Here is a 15,766-nt window from a genome sequence, read left to right as displayed (position 1 = left end):
CTGCTGTGCTATTTACGGCTCAGTAGCCTGTCATTTGTTTTGCCTCTCAGAAACCAGTATGACACCTGTTTGAATTCTCAATAAAAGGCTTTTTTATGTCTGGGAGAAGGCTGTTGTCACTTAATCTTTCTCCCAACATCACTAATGATTGCTGTCTCGGTTTTCTCATGAGATAGACAGTAATGTTTCTGGTTTTGCTGATGAAAATTTGGGCTCACAATGATTATCAAGTCAGCCATCAAAGGTCGACAAATCAAAGAGTCGTTGAGGTGTTCATGTGCATCTGGACGTGAATTAAATCAGTGCTCCATTTTCTCTTTATGTGCTGACAGCAAAAATCTAATTTTTTAGTGGCTCTGTAGGGAACCGCTACTTGTCAGGAATATTTTCTTCCTAAACTACCTGAATGTTTGAAGCCTTCCAGCATGTACTGGGAAAAAGGCAGAGACACTCCATGAACAGGTCAGAATATCTGGTAATTATGGTGCATTTTTTTCTATTTTTATTTGATATTTGAACTGTATAATTGTAGAAATGCATGGATTTTTAATCTCTAAATGTATCATTAGATTAAGGGGATGTAATGTACGACTCTTCATTTAATGTGCCATGTTCACCCTGGCTGTAAAAGGCTGGTGACCTCGACTCTCGCCCAATATGTGCTGGGATAAGCTCCAGCCCCCCCTGCGATTCTGCATATGATAAGCAATAATGGATGGATGGATAGATGGAAATTTGACATGGTCTGATTAGCACAGGCATGGCTTTCTCATGAAAAAGGCTTATATTGTGATTGTAATGTTGATTTTATTCATAACAAGAAAAATGTAAATGCCAACTTTGCTTAAACCTACATTAAATGATTTTTTATTTTGGCCACTTCGGATGCAGCAGAAGAAGCTGTAAACACAACACTGACATATTATCACCTTTTAAGTTGATATGATGAAATTGTTGCAATTGAATTGTTGCTTCTTTACACATCCAGCAGAAATGAAGCATCATTAACTTTTATTTGTAGTCGTATACAGTACCAGTCAAAAGTTTGGACACACCTTCCCATTCACAACCTTGAAGAAAGTCTTTTAGTACCACGTTATGCTGAAAAAATGTTCAGCCAAAAACAGACATAACACATAGTATATTTATATATATATATATTTATATATATTTACATAGAGTGTGTACCTGAAAATAAAAACTGAACCATTTACAGTAGCGCAATATAAACTCTGGAAGTAAAAGGTTTAATGAATTAAATTCTGACTGAAAGCATGACCTTGATGACTGAGCATGCACCTGAAAATAAACTGACCCATTTACAAATGCTTAATATAAAGTCTGGCAGTAAAAGGTTTACAATTAAATAAATAGGCAAACTAACAGCAGCACAATCAAGGAAACAGGTTTGAAAAAATAACATTCTGTCCCACCATTTTGACGTCCTTCACCCGTCTTCCAACACACACCTGACACATGGGTTTCAGTTTGTCAGTTTTACTTAGTTGACACTAACAGAGTTCATGTGTTAGTTATACTTGCATACCGCTGTTTGGCCTCATGAGTAACCAGGTGTCTAAGGTGCCACTAAAACTCTCTATGTGACATGTGACACACTGTCTTTTGCAGCCATCGTGACCTTTCTGATCACAAGAGAAGTTAGCATATCAGTGCTAAGGCTGATACGATGCTGGGTTTTATTTTTTGGTCACCAAGCTGAAGACTCTTTCACAGTCTGCATTACTGTGAAAAATGACAAGGACACCCAGCATGACAATAGAAATTCAGACCCAATTCTCTCCAAGTCCTCATCAGCTCTCTCGGAAAAAATACCATCATCCAGGCTTGTGGATTGAAAACAGCCGGAACTCCTCTTCAACATCACCCACTGTCACCTCTTTGGGTGAGAGACAAGGAAACCTGACCATGAAATACCTCAAAGAAGAGAATGTGGCAGTTTGGCGTCTATTCATGTCTGTTGCAGCAGTTCAGGGGAACTTGGAGACCATGTAATCTGCTGCTGTTGTGAAGTAGCTCCTCACATCACTGATGAATCCTCCTAGCCGAAGGTTACACTGGTTCTCAATGAATATATGTGTCTCATAGCCGATGGATAACTTCTCTTCAGACAGCTTGTATTCTCTTGTTTTTTGCAAAGAGCAGGCTTACATCCTCTTAGCCTCATCCATCATTTTGACAACATGTTCAGCTTTACAGAGGGCGAACAGAATTTTTTGAAACTGCAGCTCTTAATGTCAGAAGTAAAGTTTGGATGCAAGGTTTCCTCCTTCTGAAGAGTTTGGTTTGCAGTTTCAAACGGGGGAACGGCCCATTTCAAAAAGAAAGAATAAAGCTTTGATTGTGGATCAATCAAGATCTTGTAAATCTTTTCTAGTTTTGTCATCTTTTTCTCTTTGTTCCTTTTTTTCTCTGCCTTCTTAGAGAGAATTTCTTCTGTTTTTTACCACCTCTGTTTACTGAAAGACAAATGCATTCAGGTCAAACACTTTTGGGTTGGAGGATTGGGGCCTGTTTCCATCTGCTGACTTGCTGCTGGATTGCATTACGTGATTGGAGATTCTGGTTTTAAAAAAGCTTGAGGATAACTTCTTGGTCTTCAGGTCAGCTCTAGCTTGTTGGAGCAGGTGTGTGTGTCGGAGCAGATGAGGGCTTTGAGTGCAGCTGAGGGCTTGGTCTTCAGAGTGAGACCAGCTGAGGATGCAGGCTGGAGTTCAGCTCCCTTAACAGAGCTAAGAGGCACTGGCTTTGTTTTCTGCCCTGCTGCCTCTTCTGCAGAAAAGAGACTCAGAGAACCGATTGACACATTGTCCAAGAGACATTCGTGTTGTAGAGGACAACTTCAGCATCGCACAGACTTTGGACGTCACACAGCACAGTTTTCCTCTTGCTGGTCTTATCGAGGTAGCAGTATATTGTGATAAGCTGGTCCTTAATGCCAACATGTAGCTGCTGTTTCAGCCGACTAAGCAGATATGGATATTCTCTGCCTTTATGAATGTTACAACTCCTTTCACTAAGCTCTGCATTACTGCAGCATTGTCAGCCGCGAAGCAAACACAGTTGATCCATGGTTTTAGTTTGAGGTCAACAAGATCATAGATTCCTTCTCTAGTACATCTTTTACACTCAACACATTTGAGCAGCATTACTACTATTTGCCAACACTGGGATCATAGACACAGAATACCACATGATAAAGCTTTACATCACCCGTGTCTGTGCTACCATCAGTTGCAGTACTTTCTGGGTAATGGCTCATAAGATCACTGATGCTCTGTTCATCGTTCAAGGCAAGTGTTCTTACTATGGCTGCCGTTTTGTATCTGGCACAGCCCTATTGCTTGGCAGTTTGACTATCAGGGAACATCTTTTTAAATAATGGTCCAGCATGGTCAGCTACAGATAATGGCAAATTGAGCTGCAGTTTGTGAACAGTGTGTCTGCCCAGATTGGCCGCAAATCATGTTCTCTGAAAAATTTTGTGTTGATCTTGGATCCTGGCGCTGTTATGTCTTCCATTTTCTTATGTTCGGTCCCTTCAACATGGCGTCTGCAGACTGAAAAGTGTGTGTGTGTGCATGTGTGTGTGTGTGGGGGGGGGGGTTATTATATTATCACTTCTTTTTATCCATAACTGTCATATTCCTATCGTCAAAAAATAAGAATTAACTTGACACATCTCTCCTTCATAACATCTTACACCAACATGAGCACTTCATGTTATTTTCATTCTGGGGATATACATGAATATATAGCTGGTGTTGCCATTTTTGTCGTAATTGTATCCCTTTTAATTCACAACACTTGCCAATAGATAATGTAAATGCATCATTCAGTGTTCACTTATAACCTGCTGATCCTTGATGACTGATGTCTTGCAGACTGTGCAGAATGCATGGTAGGGAAGTCTGGAGATACAGAGGCATGGCCATCTCTCCCGGTAATTTCTGCAGCGCGTGCACTTGCTTTTTTTTTTTCAGCCAAGGGTGCCATGATCTGCTCCTCTCATTACGATAACGAGTTTGGCTGCAATAATTATTAGTATGAATGCTATGAACCATCTGTGACACACGGATAATATAACTTAATTAAAAAATAACTTAATATTAATATAACTTTGCCAACTTAAATGACTGGTGAACAAACAAGCAAGCTAGCTTGCAAATACGTAATGTTAGGCTAACGATAACTCAATTCACAGTCTCAACTTTCCGAATCCCCCCCCCAGCCTGTTTACCTTTGCAAAGGAGTTCAAAGAACGACCCAGCCAGCCGGAGTGAGGAGGGCGAACGAGAGGGATAAAATCAAGTGTTGCTGTCGGTTTGCGGATACTAGCTACTGTCTCTGGAAATTACATTACACATTTGTCAATCATCCCTGCTTGCAAATATTTTTTTCATAGGTGGGTGAAAGCAAGGGGAACGAATCCAGCGCTATGATTGGTCGAACTCTTCTTCATTTGTTTTTCGGCAGGCCAGACGCTCATTAGCGTGTTGCTGCCGCCTCCTGCCGTTAGACCCGTTTGCTGCACAATTGGTCAAACTCACAAGGCGTCACCAGCTGTTTTGCATACTTTAGTGACAAATCGTACCAGAGTACTTTGATGTCAAAACGCGTACAGGTTGGCAGGTCTGGAAAGTGTGTCCAAACTTTTGACTGTATATTCTGTCCAATATTGGTGAAAGCGGTGAGAGTGAATCAAAGCAGTAAAGCTGCGGGCCGGAAAACCAAAACAATGAGCTGAAAGATGCTGAAACTGTAGAAATGAAGGGATATGCAGAGTTGCGTGATAATTCTCTGTGGGTTTGTCACTAGCGACCCATTTCACATAGTCATTTCATCCTTTCTTGATATGAGACTATTGACTATAGAAGCTTTAAGTCAGAGCAAAATACTTCATCGAGATATTATGTTTTGTGTTGCTGTTGCTACCTGATGATAGTAAACTAGTGTCACTCCTGCAGATTTAGCTTGAAGAAACGGCCTGTAACATAATTACACCAGATTTTAATCAGTACATCAATCAATATCAATATGCTAGATTCCCAGTCTAAGGTAATTAAGACTGTAGCCACCACTGAGGACACTGAGGTCATGTCCTCTGTATTTTCTTCTTTTTTTTACTAACCTGGGGAATCACTATGTGTATCGATATAGTTTAAAAACCATCATTTTTTATGCCGATACCCATATTTTTTCACATATTTAAATTTAACTGCTTTCAGGCTGATTAAATAAATAGATAAAGGATTTAATATTTCTCCCCCAGAATTTCGATCTTGGCAGAAGTAATTTAGTACTAATATTAGGATTATATCAGCATACTAAATACGTCAAACATTAAAATATAATATTTAGACTTTTTTATGTAGTCATGAAATCCTGACTACACCCCTCCACATATTCTATATACATGCGACTTCTGTGACAGTTGCACTATGTCATGTTTTCTCTGTGATACTTGCTGAGTTTGTGTCTCTACAAACCTGGAATGCATCGATCTAGTGTGATAAGCTCACGGGCAGAGGCCGATGAAATGAATCATCTTTAACCTAACACTTACACACTCGATCAATAACAGGAAAACAGTCTTCATAGTTTCCATTTCTGTGTTTGTAATGATCCCTTTCTTCATTAATTTGACAGCAAGCCTTCGTTCTGAGATCAAAGGTTGTTTCCAGATCAAAACAGATGTTTGCTCAGAGCTCTGTGGACCATAGGAGGCCAATGCACAGGGCCCAGGGGGCTCGTGTGCCCTGGATGTGGAATCATCATCTTTTGTAACTGAAATGCCTTCTTCCTCCACTGGCTATGAATGCAGGAGACAGCCACAGGCATGATGCACCCAATGGAAAGACAGAAAGGACAAAACATACTCAGGAATAAAGAATGGTGTTAGAAATGAGGGTAAACAGAGATAATGAAAGCTGAATAAACTGACACAAACATGTGCATTGAAAATAATATATTTTGATCATTATTTGCTATTTCCTGTGCTAGAAAAAAACAAGACTAAGAGTCTCCAACCACACTAGTGTCTCTGAGAGGCTGTACTTCTTGAGTTTAATGCTTAAGTCAGTCTGTAAACATGCTCACAATCAATCAATCAATCAATTAAACATTATTTTTAAAGCACTTTGTACAGGTTGGTGCAATTCAAAGTGCTTTACAGATGACTGACAAGCTCACAATAAGACAGAAGATGTAAACAGTGACAACAATTTGAGAATAATGCACACAAAAAGATAAAAGTGTAAAAAAAAATAACAATAAAATAGATTAAAATAAATTAATAAATAAATAAAACAGATAAAGGACACTGACAAATAAAATAGATAAATGGGAATAAAACATTTAAAACATGTAAACAATTAATAAATAATATATAATATACATAAATAATGCCCATAAAAAATTCTAATCAAAAGCCAGGCTAACATGCTGATGTTTATCAGGTATAATGTTTGACATGTTCACCATCTGACTTTAGTATGTTAACATCTGCTAATTAGTTCAGCTGAGGCTGATGGGAATGTTATTGGTGTAGCAGGAGTTTGGACGTAAACCAAAGTATTGGACAAACTCAAATTTGGCGTTACAATTTTCTCCTGAGGGGGACATGAATCTCCAAATTTTGTGCTAAACCATCAAGTAACTTTCACCAGATAAATGCAAACTTTGACTTGCTGGTGATGCAAGAGGTCAGGGGATCATCCTCTGTGGACCATGAACGTCTTCAATCAAAATTTCATGGAAAACCTGTCAAGTCGTTGAGATATTTCAGTCAGGACCAAAGTGGTGGAACAAGCGACTAACAGACATTGCTTTCCCTTCAACCACACAGCTAGCGAGGCTAAAAAAAAATGCTTTGACAGCCAAAAAAACTATCTTGACCTGATCTCCCTGATGAGTAGATCCATACTCCCCCCCCGCCACCAAACAAAGCTTCCTTTCCTCCTCTCTGCTTCCTCTGCACTCTGACGATCATGCGGCCGCCAGCACAGGAGACACACTGTAGCACCACAACCTGTTATGGAGGGTACAGGATGCAACGTTCAGGTTTAGAGTGTCACCCTCAGGCCACAGAGTGCTGAGTCAGTCGCCACTGACAAGGTCTCCTCGCCCTGCTTTCACCCTGACAGCTGAATTATTCATTAAAGGAGAGGAAAGCACAGGGGACCCTGCTAATTTCTCAATGGGATTGTTGGCTGTCCTCACAGTAGGCTGTCCAATGAACAGACAAGCTTGGAGGGTCGGTTTGAAATGATCTGTGAGTATTTTACTCAATATATTTATGAAATGGACATCACTCACTATCCACACACTAAAAAATGCTCTCAGTGACTCATTGACTTGTGGCAGCTCGGATAGATCTTGTGTTTCCTGAACTGATATGGCGTTAGCTGCTTTCAAGGACACCGAACGGCGATGTGTGGGAGACTGAATCAGACCCTCGCAGATTTATTGAGTGCACTCACACCTATCGGATGCATCCTGCAGCGGCTCAAGTTGTTTTAAAGGTTGGGGACTTTGCCAGTTGTCGTCATCAAAGGGAGTGTGTCTATGTTCTTGTCCTTTCATAACTGGCACCGAGCCAGTGAGGCATGCAGAGGTTAACTTAGCATATGACATTCTCTCCAGCGCCGAATCCCCATAATGAACTAAATCATGTTAAAGTGAGAGCGTACAGAGAGAGAGAGGGCGCATTACTGTTTTTCATCTCTACCTATTCTACTTACAGGGCGGCGGCGCAGGCATGAGAGAGATCAATAATCTGTGTGAGATAATGAAATAAATCATTAAAGCATAAAAATCCACAGTGGTTACTACTTAACAACTGATGAGTCCTTTGATACCAATTAAAAGGAAATACAAAATCCAAACGTCACACAGATTTAATACAAGTAAAGTGTAAATTAAACCTTTTTTTAATCACAATGCAGAGAATATAGGATACAACACAGAAGAGTGCAACAAAGCAACAGCGCAACACATGCTTCCTTTCCATTATCAATTAATTATTTATCCATTTCTTATATATTATGTACATCAAATATAATTAGAGTCAATGCAGAACAGCCGTGAATCCGGTTATGTATCACACATCTATCAGAAAGATTCAGTATTTACAAGGTTGGTGGTATCAAAACTCATATTCCCATGAGCTCTTTGGAGGCAGTTATTCTTCACTGTAATGCAAAGCACAGATACATTATGGCTGCTCACCCACTAAAGGAAAGTTTCATCTTGAAATGAAAGCATACGCTTTTTTTTAAGCCGGGGAATAAAAAGTATAAGAGGTATAAAAACTGGTACCTTGTACTATAACCTTTTTATTCGCAAAGCTGATAAATGCTGTTCTTGCACCCTTGTTGCCCATTAGTCTCCTGCTTTTTATGTCTTTGGCTTGTTTGTTCTTGCTCTTGCATTTTTATGTGTTTACAGTTTATTTATTACGTACTGCATGTCTTGTATTTCAATAGCAGCTGCAAAACGAGTTTCCCTTGAAGAGACATTAAAGTAAAGAGACGTGAAAGTGAAGTAATAGTATTATTGTCCTCTGAGGTGGGCTCATCGTCGCCGTGTTTCACGCTGAGCGACTGACGCGCCGAGACAGAATACCGTTTTAAAATCTCATGTACTGTATACAAGGACATTACATCTTTCTGTCATGATCATTTACTTTGTTCTTCTAGACTGCTTCTCTCATTGAATTTCACTGAAACAAAACACTCGTGGTAAAACGTCTGAGCATTTTCAGGGGTATTTAATGCAGAAGGCGTTCCACATGACCATCGAAAGCCTTTTCTAATGTTCTCAGAGAAGATAAGGTGCTCATGAACAGCGGCGTAGCGCAGACTCAGCAGGAAATAAAAATCTGTTATTACATTATGTTAGCAAAGCTGCATCTTTTTGTCCTTTTTACCTCAGATTTCTTCACTCCATGTGTATCTTTACATCTGGTTATAGAGAAGAGTAAGGGCGTAATAGGCTCGCTTCATTAGAACGTATAGATCTAAGTGTTTCCCCGCGGCTCTCTAATGCTACCTCTGTTTGCACTAATTACACACCGAGCATCTTGCCACATTTGTTTGTCACCTCTTTCCGCTTTAAATATCAGTTTCATGACTGCGGAGAGAGTGAGATAGCTACACCTCTGGGAGCGGAGGTGTCAAACGGCGCAAAACCACAAATCACATATTTTCTGCAACCTCCCACTTCTGACACACACACACACACATGTGCGCACAGATAGATGTCGACCTGTACACGGGCACATTCACCCATAGCCACACATCCTCGCAGCAACAGATGGACGGCCTTGAGGCAGAGCCTGAGAGACTTCTGTGAGGGGAGAGCTGCCAATTGATTGCTAAGATCAGGTGTGCGTCTACACAAAGGCGCCTCCTGCTCTTTTCAAGTATCAGGGTTATACTAGCCTCAGGACAAATGGAGACACAAAACAACAGTGGCATCTGTGGCAGGTAATGATCCCTTCACCAAAAATCTGGATAATGACATACCTCGACCATTTGTTGCAGTTAAAATCACTGTTGCTCATTCGGAGCTCCACGTGTGTCCTCCAGCAACATGTGCCGGAGCTGTGAGAGCGGCTTGGTCGAGTTACAGCCATAGATCAGCAGTCAGCCCGGCGCTGGCGTCAGGCCAGCGAGAGCAGGGCCGGATGACACTGTTTCAGCTTTTTTCTGCTGCTGATCCAACCTGCATCCATAAAGTGGGCAGCAGTGCCGAAGGTCAAAGGTGAATTGGAGCGCACTGCATCAGCTAATGAGCATAATAAGTGCAGGAGTTGCAGTATTCGACCGAAAAACAGTTGAACGCTTGGATAATAATCGCACAAGAAAAGAAAGCACGAGGCAAACAACAACAACACTTGTTTGCTAAAAGCTCAGCCGACGTGTTGAAATACAATCTCCACCTGGCTGTGAGTGATCCCATGTTATGTTTCCCCCACAATGGCAGTGTGGCGTGGCTCAGACAAGCACCCCGCTACCTCTGGATTCAAACATCAACTAACAGGGTCTCCCCTTGATCCCCTCTCCTCTCCTCTTGCTTTAGTAAACACAATAATAGCAGTGCTGTGTTCGTGTGGGCTCCATGTTAACACTGTGGCTGTCAAAGGCCATCATGCCCCTTCAAAGGATGATGGCTCTCTAAAGTAGGCTCTCTCTGTAGCAGCCATTTTCCACTTGACTGGCCCCACACACGAGGGGGACTGGTAGCCCCTAGCAGCTGGGCTAGACTGGTCACTGGGGGTGGGGAGAAGGAGATGAATGGGCTGGATGTATGGGGAGGGGGCTAATAGCAAGAAGGGAAGGGCGTCTATATGCATCAAGGAGGTGTGTCTGGTATTTTGTCCTAAAATATACGCTTTACTTTACCCTCCAGAACACCTTTGATAATGCAGCCCAGGTGTGTTTAACCATTTAGTTTGACCTGTTCATTGTTTTGAACACTTCATCAAACACCTGACTTCGATCTGCGCTCATTAGCATTAAGACAAAGCCTCATTTTCAGCTGAAGGAGCTGAAACAGTTTTGCTGCTCTGCGAAAAACCTGGCGGATCTCTCGCACTCCTTGATGAGAAACAGACTGCCAATATCTCATCAGGAACCGGGAACAAAAGCCCTTTGAGATGTTACGATATGAATGATAATTCAGCCGGTGTCTGTTTGCGCGGCCATATGGGCTTTGTGTCAACACTCCAGGTCCAGTCAGGTCTCGCTCGGGACAGAGGGAGAGCAAGATGCATTTTCATAAATCATTTCTTGACACCACATCAAGGTTATGTGGTTGGCAGCCTGTAGCCTGTAAATTGCCTTTGCATTGACAATGCAAAGGAGCTCCACTGGGATTTAAGTAGTTCAGTAGCTATTTATGGCTGGAGAATTAGGGTGACCTTTTCCCAAACTGTGATAATGGCGCCTTCAATATAAACTAATTCATAGGAGTCAAATGTCTCGCCGTATACTGAGAATGTAAAACATTTATTTTGAGCCAATATGCTTCCAGAGGAGCTAGCTTTTGTTACCCACCCATGATGAACTGGCTCTATACTACCCACAGTGTGGAGGTAATAATTAGCTCACTACAGCAGGGTAACAAGTTTGCACCCCCGTCCTGCTGTGCAGCTCTGTAATTGGTCCCCTCATGTGGCACAGTCGGGCCCCAGAACAAAGGGTTCCCAGAGGGGGAATCTATGCTGACCCATGCTGAACCCTCCGCAACAATGACAGGCAGGAAGCATTTACATATGCTGACAGACTTGTCTCTTCCTAGGGTGGAGTGCTAGGCACTTCATTAAAGCAACATCAATACCTGCTGATAGAAAACGAGGAGTGGGCCTGTGTGCATCACTGTCTGCTCCGAGACACTATAGTGAAATGACATAGGCCTGTCACATCCAATTTCAAATAAATGGACAGCGTTTATTAAATGGGGTGTCTGTGGAAATTGATGGGAGAGAGGCTGTGAGATGCTGTCTGAGCCGTGATTGTCTGCATGCATCAGCAATTGGTTTACCCACAAGCTGTTCACCTGAGCATCAGCTGCCAAAATCCGTCGGCCTCCGGGTTCATCCAAGCACATATCCGCACTTTCTGAGTGCCGTTTTGTTATTTTTGAACGACACCAAAAAAAACCCAGCTTTCCATCATTGTGTGTGGCCGTGCTTTTACATTTTGTCCTGTTTAATGTTAACATGCTACTCAGTGAACCCCGCGCTCGCGCCTCACGACGAGAAGATCGTGCAAAGTCAGACACAGGTGACATATCTGTCGATTCAGCAGGGTAAGGTGGGTTCACTCGTTCATTGCATCATGGTGCTGTGAATTCATTCTCTTATCCAGTTAAAGGAAGGGTAAATCCTCCTTCCATTTGACACACTGCTCATTTAGCTGAGAGGCACAGTGGCTGGCTCGAGGGAGGGGAGTCGAGGGGGAGCAGCGGTGAGGTGGAGGGTGGAGGGGGCGGGGGTGGGGTGCACTGTTTGGGAGGTGTCGTCCTGAGCAGATGGACCTCTCAGTGGCGTAGTAAGCGGAGTCTTCACATGGCAGAGGAGACTGCAGGATCTCACAGGACTGGGACTCAGCATCCAGGTGGCCACAGCCCCTCCTGACCAGCTGGAGGAGCGATGGGACCATCTGACACTCGCAGGAAAATGATACACTTTTCTTTGCTGCTTTGTTTTGTCTTGACACAAAAGCCCCAAGCCAATCAAGGAATTTAGCTAATGAAGCTTAGAGAGAAAATCCTCTTGATTACATATAAATATTCAAGGTCATGTTAACAACGGGTGAACAGCATTTCCACGCAGTCTTCAGGTGAACACTGAAAGAATGTCTTTATTTCAACCAAAAAATAATAAATATGATGTGTTGTTTGAGGTGATTAAGATATCATAAAAAACCCATCCGTCAACCCTGCATCAACAACTGACTGCAGTGATTTCTGCACAGCTTACGCACACTACGATGTAGATTCAACAAATCCAAGTGAGAAAGTCCCATCTGTGCTTCTCCTCCACTGATCCTGGGCCCTGGAGGCTACACAGGGCTAATTGTGGCCCCATTTTCCTTCCTTATCTTTTTGTTTTTACTCAGTGTCGGGGTCAGGGAATCTCCCAAGTGACCAGCGGCAGGAGCAACAGCCATTGCCCCCCCATTGAGCATCAGTAATTAGAGCCCTCCTCCTCCTCCCTGTGCTTCCCCTCAGACCCGGGCCAGGGAACCTCCAGCTCTCTCCTTCTGAAGGGCGAGGGGAGCAGAGAGGAGGAGCAGCTGCTGATGGGAAACCACTCTCAGGTTCCCAGGGATGACCAGCATCCTTCCGTCCACCTCGGGCGATGTGTGGGAGCATCTTTAATCAGGATGATGGGGGGGGGGGGGCTCGGACCAGACATATTATAGGATATCTGTTCTGTGCTGTCTGGTTTCCCATGGCTGTTTATCCTTTTCTCTTTCTTTTTGTTTCTTGATAATCACCGTTTATCATAAATAGTTGGCGGTTTATTCATCTCTTGGTGGTTTATTACTGAAAGCATTTCAGCTGTACTTGAGTGCAGTATTGTAACACTCACACATGCATCACATCAATAATAAATTACAGTAGGAGGACAATAACATTACTGCAAAAAATGCTACTCATATGGTCATTTTGATTAAAAATGAAACTACTACTACTACTACTACAACTATTACTACTGCGCAGTATAATAGTCAGTTTCAGGGGTGGTTGAAAAACTATTAGGTACAAAAAATGCACCCAAAAATAACAACACTTCTCTGACAGTCTCAACAAGAGCTGAACTATTTACGCTTTACAAAGTTAATATTTACTGCAGGACTTATGCTGTGTTATAGTGTCTTCTCCCTGTATGTCAGATGCAATTGTTTATCTACATAACATCCCACTGATTCCTCCTGAGCTGGAGTTAGTAGCATTTTTATGCAGCTTTCTATGTCTTGTCTGTGTCTCTGTCATATTCACGGTGGTAAAATGCATCAACAACCTGTTTTTATTACATTTTTTTTTTTCATTTTACACGTGCCTGAATTTAAAGGGAAACATCCCATATAACAGGTGTGTCAATATCAGCGTTTTATCTTTAGCCTTCAGGAGTAAAATCAGTCTTTACTCATTTATTATTTTTATGGACACACTGTAAATGTATTTCATGTGCAAGGGTCCTGTGAGGATTTGTGGTCACTGGGTGGCTGCAGAAGGTGGACTGACAGGTTTTAGAAGTGTTCTTGCGCCATCTAGTGGTCAAACAAGCTGACAGTTTCATGACTGGTGAAATAGACTTTACAGCAGGAAACCAAGAGAATAAATAAAAGAGGTGTGTCCCAGTATTGAACTTCTGATATTAACTATTTTAATGTAATTATAGCATCTTTTAAAAGTTATTTTAACAAATTCATTTCATAGTGTATTAGATGGCAATATCATGATGAAGTGCAAACAAACAAATCACAAACCTGCAAAGGAAAGAAAACATGTAAAAATATCACTTCTTCATCAAAAGGCTGAAGGATCACAGAATCGTCCTGCAGAAGAACCTTAAAGCAACAGTTCAACAACATTTTGGGAAATACAAAATAACACTATCTTAAGTCCTATTTCGCATTGAGGAGAAGAGTATAATCAGATAATACATGATTTATAACCCTATAATGTGGTTGTAAGCAGATATATGTCAACAACTAGAACTCCTCCTGTGGATACCCATAAGTAGAGGCTGTTATGGCATAATACATACATGAATGACACAATAATGAATGACAATATAGTAAAACACTGTTGTAATAATAATACTAATAATAAATAAGTTGAAAATGTCTTCATAGAATAAGTTATAATTGCTGACAAATACTGTACATTAATTAAGACTTTAAATTGTCTTTTTATCTGCCTGTACGTACATTACAGTGTGTTATAAACCATTTATTAAATGTTTATATACTGCTTATAAATGCTAAATAGGGAGACTTAAAGGACAGTGTTACCAAATATGTTTATTTGCTTCAATGCCAACAGTCAGATGAGAAGATTGATTCCACCACTCTCTGGTTTATGTGCTAATTTGAAGTTATAGCAAACAGGTGGTTAGCTTAGCTTAGCATTACGACTAAAAGCAGCAATTCTGGCTTTGTCCAAAGGTTAAAGAAATTTTTAACTTTTTTTTACTTTTAATGCTCACTAATTAACATTATTTGTTTTTTTAATCAAAACTAAAAGTGAAATATGAAAAAGACTAGTAGTGGTTTGATGGGGAGTTAGATGCTACAAATATGGTGCCATGAGGGGTCATCAAGAAACAGCTCCATCACCTAACGCCCTTTAAATCCAACTTTGTGTATGGATTAAACAAACAAAATAAAATGTGTTGATTAGTGAGCTTCACAGGTGCTGGTAGGTGGATTTGTGAACTTTCCCCTACTTCTGGTCTTTATACTAAGCTAATCATCTCCTGACTCCAGGTTGATATTTAACGGACAGGTATGAGAGTGGAGTCCAGTTTTTTATTTAGACCTGCATTAACTGATTTTTTTGGCCACTTGCTTTCAGCTGAAAGTAATTGTGACACTGACATATCATCACCTTTTAATCTGACATGTTGAACTTGTTAGCCAACAAATGCAAATTCAAACATCCAGCTGTTACAGAGCAACATTATTATTCATTTAGAGTCGTGTTTCTGTCCACCTAATGAATGTAAGTCCAATATTCTCTCCTTTAGCTCTGTTTTTGCTCTTTATCAACTCCTGAGGGATATATTTTGCTCTTAGGCTGCTAAATGCTGCTCTGTGTTCACCAGCTAGTTGCTAACTGTGTCTGTTTGCCGTTTGGTGCTGAGCAGGTAGTTTACAGTCGGTTTTTAGAGATTTTTCACTGAGATCTCACAAGCGTTAGACAGTTGTCGAAATCAGCCATATATTCAGCCATGACTTTGAAAATCTTTTAGATAACACTAAGCTATGTTTTCTGTACTCTAACACAACAAACTCCTCCTGGCACTCCTCTCTCCAACTCTGTCATGGCTGAATATTTAGCTGATTTTGACAACAACTCACATCTACTTGATATTTCAGAACAAGACTTCTACTTGAGCAAGACTTGGTTAGACACAACAGTCGAGATCAAGCGAAAGATAAAGAAAAATGTTATATTTCTCTGTATGGTCCTTTCCATAATGTTGTCAGACACTTAAAATAACAATCTG

The 15,766-nt window shown here is 41.2% G+C and overlaps 1 protein-coding gene across 4 annotated transcripts in view; it reads left to right on the top strand.

The window, feature by feature from the left end:
- klhl12 (kelch-like family member 12) overlaps positions 1 to 15,766 on the top strand; it is a 124,768-nt gene that overhangs the window by 39,160 nt on the left and 69,842 nt on the right. The window lies entirely within an intron of this gene.

This window comes from Thunnus thynnus, chromosome 6 (assembly GCF_963924715.1).
Source record: "Thunnus thynnus chromosome 6, fThuThy2.1, whole genome shotgun sequence".
Lineage (NCBI taxonomy): Eukaryota > Metazoa > Chordata > Actinopteri > Scombriformes > Scombridae > Thunnus > Thunnus thynnus.
The sequence above is the reverse complement of the archived record's forward strand: the minus strand, read 5'-3'. Positions and strand labels throughout refer to the sequence as shown.